This window comes from Pararge aegeria, chromosome Z (genome assembly GCF_905163445.1).
Source record: "Pararge aegeria chromosome Z, ilParAegt1.1, whole genome shotgun sequence".
In the NCBI taxonomy this organism is placed as follows: Eukaryota; Metazoa; Arthropoda; class Insecta; order Lepidoptera; family Nymphalidae; genus Pararge; species Pararge aegeria.
The window spans coordinates 22,278,853-22,292,778 of NC_053208.1; the positions used below are offsets into that span (position 1 = coordinate 22,278,853).

Sequence of the window (13,926 nt, forward strand, 5' to 3'; positions counted from 1 at the left end):
AACTTATCATCCTCTTCCGGTCTAAGAGAAATCCAAAAAAATCTAAAATCATAAAAATTGGTCCAGCCTGTCTTGAGTTATAAATGGTGTAACTAACACAACTTTCTTTTATATATATAGATATGTATGGATAGTATAAGATAATGAACCTATTTGTTTGGTAACAAAGTTCTTTTTTTTATAAATTGCTGATAGTTAAATAAAGGCAATAATAAAGGAATCATCGCATCGAAGGATGCCCACTAAAGGCATGGAACTGTTTTTAAAATAAACTTCAAGAATATATTGCAATTTGGTACACGTTTCACGCTTAAGTTAACCGTTCACTAAAACGAATTTCAATTTTTTTATTTAGGTAAAGGTAGTGTCACAACAAAACTGTGGACGACCTTAACTAAATTGACCACTGATTTAAAATTGCAATTGCAGACTTGGACCCCCGTCGTATCCTATGAAACTGTATGGAACGCGTCACTCCGACTGCGTTCCGTGCACAGCGCGTGGCAGGGGCAGTGTCATACGATACCACTGGTGCTGCCACAGCACGGCTAGCACAGGCAGGAGACCAAAATTATATCCCCCGATTATATCCGCTGACAGGGGATATAATTAAAGTATCCACCTGCTAAAGCACGGCAACGTGGAATAGAAGAAGTTTACACCCGTTTATTATTTATTACACGTATATTATTAAGACATTATCTCCACTTGTGCGCCAGTGCTCTAAGAGTTGATACCGCTGTGGGAAAAGATACATTTTTAACCTTTCCCCGGGGAGATAATTGTCTCCTGCCCTTCACAGCCTTGCTCGTGGTGATACGAATCATGTAATTTAATATCTTGTCTTTGACCTTATACGAAACTATTAACAGTGACGAATGGATTGTAAGATCGAGGATATGCAAAATAAATGGTTGGTGAGCTGACGGCTACTGGTACTTAATGGAAGAAGACATGGTGTTCCGACCAACACAGCATGGGAAAATGGCAATAATAAGAAGATAGTATAAGACTGAATTAAGGGATCCCATTTATTTATAAATGCCTATTACTAAGACCTTACATATAATATCAGATTAATATCCTAATCGACCTTTCGACGTTGGTAGTTCGCACACACGTTTAGTGAGCCTAGTAACCTAATTTAAAATAGGTACGCTGATTCAGTATCGATGCGTATTTGCAAAATTGTTCTTCTTTCCTACCGTTTTATGCCTCTTTTTAATTAATGCTTGAAGTAGTTACTTAAGAAACAGTGTTCATTTACTCTTCTAGTGGCGATGGAAGATTTACATGAAAAGTTATTTCTTAAGTACCTTCTTAACATCAATAGCCCTATACCAGTCCACCGCTGGACTAAATACCAAGGAGACGGTTTGACTAATAACCACGCTGGGCAAACGGGTTAGTGATCGCAGTAGATGGAAGTAATAGCACAGAGGACGCTACTGCCCGCTCTCTGCTAGTCCCTTAGTCGCCTCGTACGACACCCGTGGGTAGAGATGGGGTGGTGACAACCGTATTCTGATCTGCCGTCACCACACGGCAAAATATCGTTATAAATATCTCTATTATACAATGATAATGAGGGAAAAATGAACATCAAGGAACTGCAGATACGTAATCTTAGGATTGGCACGGCGCGTTTCTCCAACTTTTCAATATTACGTGCGTGTCTATATAAACTGTGTCTGTATAACTTGTTCAAACTCTAAAGGAAGACATCGTGCTTTGAAATAGAAATACTTTACAAGCCTTCTCATGCAACATACTTGGCCAGCTTGGTGGTCTATGGTCTATAAGTTTCTCATACTGAGAGGAGACCTCTGCGTACAATTTTAAGAAAACCAAGACAATAGGTTTAAAATTCAACATTTTCTTTGATAACAAAGTAAATCTTTACCATAAAGCTAGAGACAGTCTGGTCTCACGTAGGTAGTACGCAGGTCCCGTCCCATGTATGCTACGTAAATTTACATCAGGCACTGTTTTAATATTTCATAGGAACATTTGTTTATGTATGCTATGCCTCGATAACACAATGTACGCTTAGAACAAATTATGAACGTAAACAATCCAGAAGACGTCTAGTAGTATCGAAACTGGATGGATAGCGAAAACGACTGATATGCGATTGATATGTGAAGAGTTCAAGATTCATATGCAACGTGCTTTAGTTCAGAAAATAATATTTTTCAATTATTTAGATTTCTATGGTCTAGAGAGTTTCTTCTCGTCAAAAGAGAATACTGGCCCTGGTCTAAAGCAATTGATATTCTAAAACAAAGGCTTCCAAACTACGTCCTTAGCGGTTTTAAGTATGCAACCTTCGAACGAAGAATGAACTCTTGGACGCCGCGCGCCTTAATTCGGCTTTACGCCCTATTTGAACTAAACTAAATGAAAGTTTAAAATCAATGTCTTTCTATAATACACACAATGTACTACTTTATGTACATACAATGTGAAAGAATGGTAATGTTGATAAACCTGATAATATTTCTTAAGTTTACTTTAGACTACTAACAAACAATTTAGCAGCATTATCTGGGGAATACGATGCTACATTACAATCTCATTCATGTGCTCTTCGAGATGGATGAAGCTTACTAATATCGTTCGATAAAAAAACAACAACCTTAATTTTGTTTCTATAACCTTTGTTTTTATTTATTTATTTCATTCAGGCAACTAATAGGTCTACATAAAACACGGAACTAGGTAACTCGACGGACGTTAAAAACGCATTATTGGGGTGGCGTTATTGAGTCGCTCCGAGCATTATCGCGTGTACATTTTCATGCGACGGTGACGGTGAGTTTACTGGACTGGATGGTAAGGATATCAACTCCTCGCTAAACGCTATCACCGTATTCTCCGACGTTTCATGTTGTTCTTTGATCGCCGTCAAGTCAATCCTTAACAATTAAAGCTAGATAATAGATTTAGATATTAAATAAAATGTTTTTTTCAAATAATATGCATTTACTTCTTGCTAACAATTGTAGGTATCCCGTCGCAAGAAGGAGAGGTTTTAGGCCGTGGTCCACGATGCAAGATGTTGACGAAGTGCACAAAGACTTCTTACGCCTTTCTGAACATTATGAAAACTTTTAAGAATGCAATTTTCTCCACGATTTTTTTTTACCTTCCATTATTTAAACGTCCAAAACGCACGTAATAAGAAAAAAGTTAAAGATGGCATACGGCCATTCCCCCGAAAAGGGAGGACGAAGAATCACTATATGGTATTATTATTATATAACGAGTATATTAGAAGGGATCAATGTGATTTAATTCGCTACTGATTCGCTTTTGCTGTAATTACTCGTGTTTGACGATCATCTTGAATAATCTTAAATTCATCTGATCTATTTCATTTATGTATTCAATGAAAGATCATTGATTATGGATTATTAATCGCAGAACTGCATGCATGTGATGAATAGTATGAAGACAACGAAAACCGAGCAAGAAATCATTGCGAGATTGGTTCAAAAATTTGAATAGATAGTTCTCGCGGGTTGCGGAGAGCGCACGTCCGGTGCTTTCGCCATGGAAGTATCTCGACAAAGATTACCAGTGGAAACTCGAGCCTAAACAAGCCTACATACTAGAAGATAAATAACATATGAGTCAAAAGAAGGGGTCTAGGTAGCGAGTGGTGAAACTCTTCTAAAGTGCTGTCTAATTGTCAGTAACTTCCAATTTATTTCATTTCAACCTTAAAACTGCAGTGCGCTAATATTATTATATGCTATTGGAATCCTGTAAATTCACCTTCGTAGAAGATTTGAAGAAACTTTAAGTACTAAATACAAAGAGTTACGATATAGTTATATATTTGTTAAATTATCTTAAAAATTATTAAAGGTATTGTTTTTTAAGTGTCAATTTACCAACGTCACCTCTCTTAGAATAATTTCCTGAGCTTCCAGCTGTTTTCACGTTCGATGTAAACATCAGTTGACCTTCCATTAAATTTTATTATTCACGTACGCTTAAAATATATAAGAGAAAGTTTGGTAAAGGTTTAATTGAATAAGTATATACATACTACGCAATATTTGAAACTTTATCGTATGTATGACTTATTAATATTACATCCTCCAGAGGAAATTGGCGTTTTGAAAGAGAGGAACATAAAGTCGTTTTTTTTTTTAATATATAATATATTTATTTAATCGAAGTATGTACCATTTCTATCTATGCACATTTGCTATCTCATAAATAATTTATTGATTCCATTTGTAAAAAACACAGTTTTATCACTAACACCGCAGCCTGCAGCTATCTCGGACGTGGATTGCGATGGACCCGCTTCCACAAAAGCCTTAAATTCTTCATTATAAACTTTGGTCTCCAGCCCTCCACGGGGCTTGATTTGCAGGTCGAAATTACCAGAACGAAAACGTTGGAACCAACAACGAACCGTGTTTTCTTTGGCGACACCGGCGCCATAGGTCCTATGTCGGGTAATCCTTCGAATCATTTCTACAGCACTGGTGACACGATGGAACTCGTACTCGTAAATAACGCGATATTTCATTCTGTAAACTGAGAGGAAAAAACCAATGAATTAGAGGTTTCAAAACACAAAAGCATGGGTCAATCAATAGCTGTATAAATTTTAAATTGGAATTTCTAACCAAAGAGGAGATATATATATATATTAAGCACTTACCACTAATTGTACATTCGACGTGTTTTAAATGCTTCATATCTTATAACCCGCGTGAAAATTACGTGTAAATACATTTATTGTTTTTATTAAATAAAAAATAAGAAAGGTTATATCGCCTTGTCAATTATTTATACCGAACATTTTAAGGGTAATTTTTACAGACGGTGTCCTCTTCCGTGCCGCGGCCATTATAACATTACGGATTAAGAAACCGAGTGCATAAGAACCATTATCCGCGGAATATGTCCCGACATCATAAGCAGCGGTCGTACACCAAGGTTGCACTAGTCAATTTGAGCGCAGGTTATCCAAACGCGAGCCCAAGAATAATGGCCCAAAAAACAACTTTTCGAAACAGATGTGGCCCTGATTATGTTATTTACTTGTATGATATCACAACATATATATTTCAAGCGCATTAAGATTTCAATGCAATGAACGCCCAGAGTTGAAAACTGAGGTTAAGAAATTATGACATCCCTTCTTGTTAAAATATGCAAAAAAATTATGTCACTATTTGACATCTTAACCAAATAATAACCGCTTAATAATAATCGCTTAATAATATTTATATTTAAAATATAACGCGTGTATTATACTATTAAACAATTACATGTAGAATTTATTAAAAAAAACTATAAGAACTAAATAGACAAATTTTAAACGTTTTTGGGAAAGCATAAAAGTAATTTATGCGTTCTCGAAAGATCTATTAAGCAAAGACCAACTGCCGCTTCCGGTCTGCGTCTTCAGTGGCGTTGACTTGATCTGTGACTACATTTAAAAAGGAAATCAAGTATTTTTATCGGAATACCTAAGAAGTTCTTAAGTAACACATAAAGTATTGTGTATCTTAAGATGTATAAAAAAAATTTAAGTTACACAATAATAATAATAACAGTATACAAAAAGTTTCGTTATAAAAATTTGTTTCATTTTTATAACAAAACTTCAAACTCAGTCAATAAATAACTCTTCATAGTAAATAATTCTCTCATTGTAGTTTTAGGATTTCGAAGGAAATCGGATTATTGAGGTCCTTTTTTAAGTCCGGCAAGAACCGGGCTCTTAAATCGAAAAACTTAAAATCCAGATTTTTACACAAACCACCGGGTGCGTTAATTTATTAATATACACTGTAAGCACTTTTTTCAGCTTCCAGCTTTCCTTTTAAATCATCAACGCCAACTTCTTTCTCCACCATCCAACACCTAGTTAAGAAAAATTCTTTATTATTTCTATGACAACTGTAAACTGTCTTAAACAAAACAAATCTATCAATTTAAAATTTGAAAACCCCCGACTATCAATATAGTGTAATTGAATGTAGTGAATAATATATTATTCAATTTAAGCATATTAAGGCAATTGTTACAAAAAATATAATTCGCCATTTTATGGTAGCGGCCATCTTGGTTTTGAAATTTGTCATAGCAGGACTTCCCAACCTGCGCGCATTAGAAAGTACCTACCAATTTAAAAAAAATAAAATTAAAATATTTTTTGATAGTCCTTGTGCAGCAGTGTCATGGCTTGTACAATAGTTTGAAAAGCTCAGCCAGCCATTGCTGGGGTAGAATTATTTTTCTTAATTCTTTGATAACAAGGTATTATTTATGATGTTTTTATTCGTTTCATAATGAGGATGTTTTATTTTCTGCATTTATCTGCCTTACTAACAAGAACCTATTTATTTTGATTAACTAGGATAGCGCGCGGTTCTAAGTTCTACAGTACAAACAAGTGTAAAATAATTTATGTCGGTCCCAAGTTTAATACCAAACAGCTTTATAAAGGAATGTTTTAACTGGCGTCGACGGGTAAAATCATATATCAATTATATTTTATGTAAAAAGCCATGTCTTAAAGAAAAATCAAGGCCTAGATATTATTAGTTGCACAAAATCGTATCGAGTTAAAATCCCTAAAAATACTTATGTTCAGGAGTGGGCTTCATGTGGTTGAGATGATGATGATGACGATGAAGATGGTTTGAACTAAACCAATTCAAAATTGATATTTTCCTCAAAATAAATTTTAAAGTTTGTACCTGTCTATTATTGTCCTTCTTAAATGGTGTTCAGGGGTGTCGCTTCTTGGCTGCCGGGATCAAATCTTCCTTACATGCTCCATTGTTCTAGTTACATCTTTTAACCCAACAGTAGTATTGTAGGAATTTTAGAACTGAAATAAAAACGATTAACCGTTTTAGAAGACAATAGAACACATTTTGAGGATGATATCAATGTTGGTTATCATTTTTCGATGCCGATCTCCTTCATGTTGCCCGTCTCACAGGCGTCTATTTTCTCGGCAGAACATACTGTCATCTTTGATTTCCTTTATTATTTTCTTCAAATACGCACACTACCAGTACTTTGAATACTTGACGTGTAAAAACTCCTTATCATCAGCCTCATTATCTCCTCCTTTTATACTTTTACTACATAACTATCTATCGCGCAATTAATATCATCTTTCGCGGTCTAATACACATCGATTATAACTTTATTATATTTCGCCAAGGCAAACAGAGCAAAGATGTAAATAAGAACAATGTAGCCAAATTTTATAAATGTTTACTGAATCCTGCTTCTACGTACCCAGAGTACTGCCAAAAGCTGCTTAAAAGCTGCTGCTGCCTAATGCTGCTTGTTGAATGTGATGTGGTTTGCCCAGATTTTCCAATCTAAAACAAGACGATAGATTTCTGTTAGCTATTTTAACCAAATTAAATTAAAATTTAAAATTTCTTTATTCATGTAGGCCTATCACGATAAATGTTTGTTGACATAATTGTAAGGGGATGGTGATAACTTCGTTCGCCAACTTAAACCTAAAGCTACGAGGGTTCCAAACGCGCCCATAACAAACTGAGCCGGGTTAACCTTTTAAGTTGTTACCAAAGTAAACAATGGCCTATATTCGCCTCACTGTATAGTTATAAAAATTCTGCTTACCTGGTCTAAGTATGCATCACACAGCATATGTCGCATCTCATCTCATCTGTTTAAATACGGTGCCTGCTTTTCCCGCTTGTTTGTGCCATACCCTGAAAACATGAAATTGTATTTTCTTATATTGCGATACTTCAGGTAACTAAGCTATCATCATTTCTACAAATTCAAACAGTTTTTCTGAGAAGAGAACAAAATATTTCGTAGAAATTTTACAGAAGTAAAAAATGGCCTATCTTCGCCTGACTGCATAGTTGCAAAAATTCTGCTTACCTGGTCTAAGTATGCATCACACAGCATATGTCGCATCTCATCTCATCTGTTTAAATACGGTGCCTGCTTTTGCGCTTGTTTGTGCCATACCCTGAAAACATGAAATAGTATTTTCTTATATTGCGATACTTCAGGTAACCAAGCTATCATTATTTCTACAAATTCAAACAGTTTTTCCGAGAAGAGAACAAGTATTTCGTAGAAATTTTATTGAAGTAAAAAATTGCCTATCTCCGCCTGACTGTATAGTTCTAAAAATTCTGCCTACCTGGTCTAAGTATGCATCACACAGCATATGTCGCATCTCATCTCATCTGTTTAAATACGGTGCCTGCTTTCCCGCTTGTTTGTGCCATACCCTGAAAACATGAAATTGTATTTTCTTATATTGCGATACTTCAGGTAACTAAGCTATCATCATTTCTACAAATTCAAACAGTTTTTCTGAGAAGAGTACAAAATATTTCGTAGAAATTTTACTGAAGTAAAAAATGGCCTTTCTTCGCCTCACTGTATAGTTCTAAAAATTCTGCTTACCTGGTCTAAGTATGCATCACACAGCATATATCGCATCTCATCTCATCTGTTTAAATACGGTGCCTGCTTTTCCCGCTTGTTTGTGCCGTACCCTGAAAACATGAAATAGTATTTTCTTATATTGCGATACTTCAGGTAACTAAGCTATCATTATTTCTACAAATTCAAACAGTTTTTCTGACAAGAGAACAAAATATTTCGTAGAAATTTTACTGAAGTAAAAAATGGCCTATCTTCGCCTGACTGTATAGTTGTAAAAATTCTGCTTACCTGGTCTAAGTATGCATCACACAGCAAATGTCGCATCTCAGCTCATCTGTTTAAATACGGTGCCTGCTTTCCCGCTTGTTTGTGCCATACCCTGAAAACATGAAATTGTATTTTCTTATATTGCGATACTTCAGGTAACTAAGCTATCATCATTTCTACAAATTCTAACCGTTTTTCTGAGAAGAGATCAAAATATTTCGTAGAAATTTTACTGAAGTAAAAAATGGCCTTTCTTCCCCTGACTGTATAGTTCTAAAAATTCTGCTTACCTGGTCTAAGTATGCATCACACAGCATATGTCGCATCTCATCTCATCTGTTTAAATACGGTGCCTGCTTTTCCTGCTTGTTTGTGCCGTACCCTGAAAACATGAAACAGTATTTTCTTATATTGCGATACTTCAGGTAACTAAGCTATCATTATTTCTACAAATTCAAACAGTTTTTCTGACAAGAGAACAAAATATTTCGTAGAAATTTTACTGAAGTAAATTATTTTACAAATTTTTGATCGATCTGATCTGATTCATTTAGTGATCATCTCTCCTGAGAAATGTTGTATGTTTTTTTTTCAGTCATGGTTTTTTGCAGAGGATGAAACTTTGAAAAAAATAATATGGAGAGCTATGATGACTGAGGGTTTAGTAAACGGGTGAATCTAAGAACACGCTTCAGGTATTACAGATAGGTAGGCGAGTGCCCGATCAAATGTCATTCGAAACGATTAGCATCCGATTAGCAATGAGCTTTTTAAACAGAATTTTAAAATAAATTTAAATATAAGTATTTGTCTATTAAAGTAGTGAGTTCTTCTTACCGGATAACTTTATCGCTGATCGCCTGTGTCGTCCGGCGTCGAATTTCACCATCGAGCTCAAGTTTTAGCCATATCCACAAGCGTGCGGACTTGCTCCGCGGACAGCACGAACATCGAGCCTCGGCCTCACCATCTGCATCTGCTGAAGAAGGAATTTCGAATTTATCCACAAGATTTTTTCTCAATATGAATCAAAGATCAGATCAGATCAGATCAGTGTTTAACACCTATGCAAAATTTTGAGTCTGTGGTCAAATTCGTTGAGGAGTTCCTCGTCGGATGCCAACCCAGAATGCAACAGCTATGTCATGAAGACATTTAGAATAAAATGTTAAAATTGAACGCATGTTCAATGTTTTTGTCTGTGCAATTAGCCGTTGACGAGTTCCTCGTCGGTAATCATCTTCACCTGCAACAGCCAGTCTTGGCGGTAAGTAAAAGTAACCGTCACAATTGAATGCGTTTGCGAAATTTCATGTCTCCGCTCTTAGTGCAGCTTCTAATAATAAATCAATTAGTTTATTAGTTGTCATACGTTATGCAGCTGTGTTATTAACACAAACGAACAAATAATGTAATGGCTATTTGCTGGCGGCTTTGAAAGACCAATTTGTATATAATAATTGAAATTATAGTGTCGCGGTAAAATCACTACCAACCGACAATCTTTTTATCGTAATCAAAGTGAAAATGCAACTTTTTTAGGGGGTTTGTTTTAAGTTTAATTTATAACAGCTTCGTCCAGTACGCTGTGACAGACGGAGGAAAGAATCGATAATGATGAGTGGGCTCAGCGCATGCGTATGATAGCTTTGCTGCTCTTTTGTCAGCTTACAAAAGAGGTGCAATCACAATGCTAAGTCTTACCATTTAGAATGGGGATTAAATCTTTTCGGACAACAAAAACTGTTCGTAATGATTGAGAGCTGTGACAATTTAAGACATTTTAAATATCACTTGCTTTGATGGTGAAGAAGAACATCTTGAGGAAGGAGGAGGATAACGTTCTCAAATGTGTGTGAAGTCTACCAATCCGCACTTTGCAAGCGTGGTCGACTAAGCCTGAAACATGTTAAATCTGAGAAGAGACCCGTGCCCCTTAGTGGGCCGGCAAAGAGTTGATCATGATGATGACTAATGGAGAATGATCCACCAAGTGAGAGTCGCTGCACTGTTCCTTGTCGTGCTTTACCACGAAAAAGCGGTTACTTGCTTTGATATGGTTGTTATGAACAAATCAAAAACTGTGCGCATGCGTTATGCAGCTGCGTTATTGGACGAGTCATCCGAGCTAACAAAGAATATTATGTCTGTTTGCAGGCATGCTACCACGATAGCACCCTACCGATAAATACGTCTCAAAAAAGGCGGTAAGCGATACTTTCCGGTTTGATGTCGCGTAGAAACCGATTAATATAACTCGAACCAAACTTATGGTTTTAGTTAACAAAGAGGCATTATCAATTTGAATTATAAGATAAGGGGATCCGGTTTGAGTTTTCAAAGTCAGAAATATTTTTAAAGCCACCAAGTTTAAAAGCTCCATTCAAGTATCAAGTTTAATCATCATCAAGTTTAAAACCGGTGGGCAAGTTGAAGAAAAAAATAACTAATGACGAGTAGACTTTGCGCATGCGTATGTTAGCTTTGCCCGGGCGAGCTTACAAAGAGGGTGTCAAAATGCTGAATCTTACCTTTTTTTAATAAAAAGTAGATAACATTATGTCGCTCAACGAAAAAGTTCGCACTGATCAAGAATGATCCACCAACTGAGAGTCACGGCACTGTTTATTGTCCTGCTTTGCAACGGAAATGGTTCATCAGTCCTGTGTCCCGTTTACGGTTTCAATCGATGAACAAAGGCAATAAGTGGTGGTGGTTGTTATTGGGTGGGTAAGCCCAGTTAATAAAGAATATGGCTATTAGTTAACTGTTTCGAAATACCAATTTGTATATCCTATGAACAAAAAACGTTTGCACAGATCGAGAATGATCCACCAACTGAACACGGCCCGTTCTTTGTTATGATCAAATCAATAAGTGTGCGCATGCGTTATGCAGCTGCGTTATTAGGTGGTAAACCAAGCAAATAAGATTATTTTTGCTGTCTATTTTGAAATACCAATTTGTATACGTATACTATTACTAATAATAATTAAGATTATGGTTTCGTGGTTGAATCAATAAAAACTGACCAATTGTCTGTGTCTCATGCCACAAGGTGTGGTATTTTGTGTTTGTATTATTAAATTTTTTTTTATGAATTAAAAAAACCGAATTTATATTTTTTTCCCCTGATAAGTGTCACTTTAGGAGTTCCCTAACCATTATGCACCGCGCAACGTTGTCGTAATTTCAGGTAGCCTGAGTAAACAAAGTGGCATTATCTCAATTACAAACTAAGAAGGTTGAGGTTTGAGTTTCTATGGTCAGAATAATTTTTAAGGCCATCAAGTTTAAAAGCTCCATCCAATATGATGTGAAAGTTGAAGGAAAAAACCAATAATGATGACTAGACTCTGCGCATGCGTATGCTAGCTTTGCCCGGGTGAGCTTAAAAAATGGCGTGGTCACAGTGCAAATTTTAATAAATTATTCGCACTGATTGAGAATGATACACTGCACTGTCTATTGCCCAAAAGTTAAAAAAGAATATTATGGCTTATTTTGAGTATACCAATTTGTATATGTCTAATAATAATTAAGTTCTGAATTCTTTTTAATTAAAGTTATGGGTTGGTGGTATTCTACCACCATTCTTCAAAGTGACAAACTTTTTGCCTGTAGTGAAAAATATGATATAATGACAAGATAATGGGGCTAGATTTTAGGTAAGTTTGAGTTTTAATCTCAGATATCTTTCAGGTCACCTTGGTTAAAAGCTACACCCAATACCCAATTGGTACATTCTGCGCATGCGTATGCTAGCTTTACCCGGGCGAGCTTAGCAAAAAGGTTGTATGCACTGTAACTAAACACAGATGATAAATCTAGCGTAAAATACATTGTCTGCCTAATAGATACATACTAGATACCGGCAACCTAAAGAATATATATAAAATACCTATATACCATATTATTTAATATTACAATATACTTACGTTGACATTATATTCTCCGCACTTGAAGAGTATTTCCTGCTTAATGAATGTCTCTTGCATTTATACACACACGCAAAAACCCTAAATAGAGAATTAAAAAATATACCTTAAATAACTGATACACAACCAAACGAAACGATGACTGGAGCCAAACTGGACGCAGGCCACTCCTTTATTAGAGAAAATCAATACCCTGCAGTGCCACTCTCGTCATGCGCTCTGTCCTCTGCATAGTCACAGTATAAAGAAGAATACAGAAGTCCAACGCCTTTGATCTCGTGGTAAATGCCACTTTAAATTAGGATAGGTTTGTCTAGTAAACGCTATTTTACAATAATTCACTAATTTAGCTCAGATTAACACCAGCTTTTCTAATCCATGTTTAAGAATGGCTGCCTTGTGAAGTCTACGTTGATATTTTTTTGAAAACTCAACGCTTTGGGGCTCAGCCCTATCATATGACTATTGTAAATTCTTTTAGACGTGTCTATGTGACCACGTATTTTGAAAGCCCGCTGCCCCATCATGTTGATATTTTAAATTGATTTGTTCCAAGTAGGTAAACCTACCATAATCTTAATATCCTGAAACTGCATAAATACTTAATATTCTATAGCTCAAATGGTGTGAAGATACACCGCCAAGAGGTAAGTAAATGCGTCAAGCAATCCCGTTGCCAGCACTGGGATTGTTAGTGATTGATCAGAATATAATATCAGAACCAGATATAATATCAGATATAAATGGGTATACTAATATCGGTATCGGTAGTTGAAGAGCCGTAGCTCAGGCTGCGACTGCCAGAGTCGCAGGTTCAAATCCTGTCAGTTTAAATTTATGACATCGATTACAATATGATATTTTTAATAACTTTTTTCAAAGTTTTTTTCTTTGTGTTTGAGACCCTTAATCGAAAAGCCAGGCTCTTTATTAAACTTGGTACAAGGTAGTCGATATTTTACATAATGGTTATTTGGATTTAACACAATTTTTTTACTCTTATAACTAGTTAATTTCCCAAGCATATATTTTGTTATTATAATTTAAAACTTTGCTTATGAGTAGTGATAATGTTATTTGTAGCTGGATTAGGAGTATTACATAATATCTGTTTCTTCTGCACCGTAATGATCTGCTAAAGCCTGGAATCCTTGGGATGGTAGCACTGTAACGGAGAGTTACGACTCCAAGCACAAGAAGTAACGCGATGTAGATCTCAGAGTGAAATGAAACAATGCTTGAAATCCTCCCTTGAAGAAGTTTCTGATTGGAGTGATGCGAATTTAGT

The 13,926-nt window shown here is 35.8% G+C and overlaps 2 long non-coding RNA genes across 2 annotated transcripts; both read right to left on the reverse strand.

Moving 5' to 3' along the window:
* Nucleotides 1–5,863: 5,863 nt before the first annotated feature.
* Nucleotides 5,864–7,325, reverse strand: LOC120636225. Its single transcript, XR_005659358.1, has 3 exons — nucleotides 7,288–7,325; nucleotides 6,735–6,868; nucleotides 5,864–5,895 (listed from the first exon to the last, which is right to left on the reverse strand). It is a non-coding gene; the product is annotated as an uncharacterized LOC120636225 (long non-coding RNA).
* A 1,467-nt stretch (nucleotides 7,326–8,792) lies between these two features.
* Nucleotides 8,793–12,730, reverse strand: LOC120636227. The gene is made up of 3 exons (XR_005659360.1): nucleotides 12,639–12,730; nucleotides 9,538–9,679; nucleotides 8,793–8,812 (listed from the first exon to the last, which is right to left on the reverse strand). It is a non-coding gene; the product is annotated as an uncharacterized LOC120636227 (long non-coding RNA).
* Between the last annotated feature and the right edge of the window lie 1,196 nt (nucleotides 12,731–13,926).